The sequence below is a fragment of the Temnothorax curvispinosus genome, unplaced genomic scaffold (genome assembly GCF_003070985.1).
Source record: "Temnothorax curvispinosus isolate PA1 unplaced genomic scaffold, ASM307098v1 QBEX01000976.1, whole genome shotgun sequence".
Lineage (NCBI taxonomy): Eukaryota > Metazoa > Arthropoda > Insecta > Hymenoptera > Formicidae > Temnothorax > Temnothorax curvispinosus.
The window spans coordinates 1-2,759 of NW_020210756.1; the positions used below are offsets into that span (position 1 = coordinate 1).

Consider the following 2,759-nt stretch of genomic DNA (forward strand, 5'->3'; position numbering starts at 1 on the left):
TTAAAAAGAATAAATAAATTAAGTATACTTTTAACTTTTAAGTTGTAAACGTCTACAATAAACATCTAAATTCAACTTACGAAAAATTAGATTTATCTCTTGCAGTACTACATAATTAAAATATTGAATATGTCATAAAATATAATTTTTGAAAATAATATTTATCACATAAACATTTTTCCTTTTTTCAATTCTTGCAATTTTCTTCTGCTTATTACTAAAATGATAATATTAATTTTACTTCTTTGCAGAAGGTCACAGTGATGTACATAACTCAACATCTAATAAAAAAGATATGCCTTATAGAACAAGATCTAGGACATTGTACAATAATGTCAAAAGTGATATTAAAGTAAACGCTCCATTCCAGAAAAAAACAAAGAAACTGTTAAACGCTAATAAAGGTAAGAGTACAAATTTTAATGTCATATTTACAAGTTTTATATTTTTTAAATTTAATCAAATTAGTTAAAATATTAATGACTATTTTTATTATTTCTTTCTTTCTTTCTTTTTTAATTATTAATATTAGACGTTTCTTATGAAATGATACTATATCGTTGTTTCTTGTCTATATTTATTACTCAGTTGCTAATCCATCCACTTGTAAAGAAGACGTGCAAAGTCAATTAGTCGCATATATTAAAGTATTATTGACGCTTTTCATTTCTAAAAAAGGCGTCGATAATCAAATCTATCAAAGTTTATTGTTGTCGCCTTTCCGCAATGCCAATTGATTCTCTCGTTGCGCTTACTTCGTGAGCGGCTATTATTGCATATTTTATTAGTTGATAAAGTTGTGTGTATCTAAAAGTTAATAGTGTTTATAATATAAAAATAGCTTAAATAAATAAGCAACAGGCGTTTAAAATGTCTAGTTATTACAAAAAATTAATTTTTTCATATATATTTTGTTAAGGTGGATCATGAAGTTAACTATATGCCCTATGTGTCCTATTAAATTAGGGCAATCTAAATGATCTGTACTCAATTACATGTAATAATATAGATATTACTCGCGTAGACGAAATATATAAATTTGTTACTACTTTCCAATAACCCTTTTTCTTTTTGCTGATTCTATTTTGTGGAATATTATATTATATATATATATATATATATATGTTTGTGTATATATATATATATATATATATATATACACAGTTATTCCTATATATATATATATATATATAGGAATAAACAAAAAATTTTATGACATATAAGGTAAACGGTCCAGTTATAGGCACTTTTAGAGCAGCGGTCCTGATTTCATATTATTTACGAGCGCGATACATTGTTAAACTCCAAACGAACTATTTTAACACGTGCATTAAAGCTGTCTGAGTAAGATTCACTTATATTTTTAGTTAAATCATTCAGTTTTAATAAATAAATAATTATTTTCATAATGCTCGTTTACTGCCAGTGTTTTTGGCACTATCGAGTGCTCATGCCACACTTTATATCACCAACAGTAATCAACAAAATAATCAACAGTAAAAAACGCTCTTTAATTTGCCTGTAATCTTTTTTATATTTGACGAAACTTTATTTATTACAAATATAAGTGTAAACGTCGGTGCCGAAAACTAGGACAGTGCTGAAAACTGGGCCGTTTACCTTAATATTCTGTTTTTTAATTAACATTTTCTTATTAATCGTATTATATATTTTTTTATAGAGAATTGCTGTGAAGAGAACGAAAATGCACAGAAACAACATACTACTTCAAGGAAATTGCGAGAATTACATGTGGTTTTACACAAGATAGATGAACCATTAAACAAACGTTACAAAAGTAACAGAATTTAAATTTCGTCAGGTAATGCTACCGTTGCTTAGCACTTCGTAGTATTTTATACTCAGACATAACAGTTAACAAGTAATAAGTATATTACAGTAAGTTTTCATACATGTCTATGGACAATATCCTTAACATTCTTTGCTCTTTTCTTTACAGATGATTCATTCATATATGAGGCGCCAGGAGATGATTATAGATATTTGTATGAGGATAACAATACTCATAAAGAAGACCTTCCATTCCATGCTATTTTAACAGAGATTACCAGAATTCTAACGTGTCAGGAGCAAAACCTTCCGAAGAAAACTGCACGGTGTATTTTACTAATAAACGAACACATGTTTTCATACCATGTGGTCATCTTGCATTGAATGCATTAAAAAATTAGAAATAAATTGATGTCCGATTTGCAATACTATCTATGAAAATTCTCTTCAAGTTAGAAGACCATAAGAATTGTCTTTGAGTCGAGCAATATTTTTTTGTTTACAAACACTGCTGTCTACTAATTTTAGAATAGAAAACGCTTTATTATTTTTATTTACTCTGTTTTGAAAATAAATTTACTCATATTTCTTACATTATTTAGAATGTATCTTAAATATCTGTATGTGCAATATTGCTTTGATTGCATCTGAAATATCTACTTATAATTCGAATTTTACAGGCAAAGTTATGCACTATGAAGTGCCGATATATAATAAGTTTACAAATTGTGTAATGCATACAGATATTTGTTATCCTAAATAAAAAAATGGAAATAGATTAAGATACCAAAGCCAAATGTTAATGTTACATGTAACTTATTGCTATAATCATGCATGTTTTTTCGTTAAAATTAATTGTTTTCTAAATTTAGCTATAAATCAGTTATAACGAGACATTTTGCACTTTTTATGATTTGTTGTAATAATTAATATCTTTCAAAATGCTTGATTATAGAAACTATAGTTCC

At 26.7% G+C, this 2,759-nt stretch overlaps 1 long non-coding RNA gene across 1 annotated transcript; it reads left to right on the top strand.

The window, feature by feature from the left end:
• Positions 1-266: 266 nt before the first annotated feature.
• Positions 267-2,329, top strand: LOC112459335. Its single transcript, XR_003041314.1, has 3 exons — positions 267-404; positions 1,682-1,822; positions 1,961-2,329. It is a non-coding gene; the product is annotated as an uncharacterized LOC112459335 (long non-coding RNA).
• The last annotated feature ends 430 nt before the right edge of the window (positions 2,330-2,759 follow it).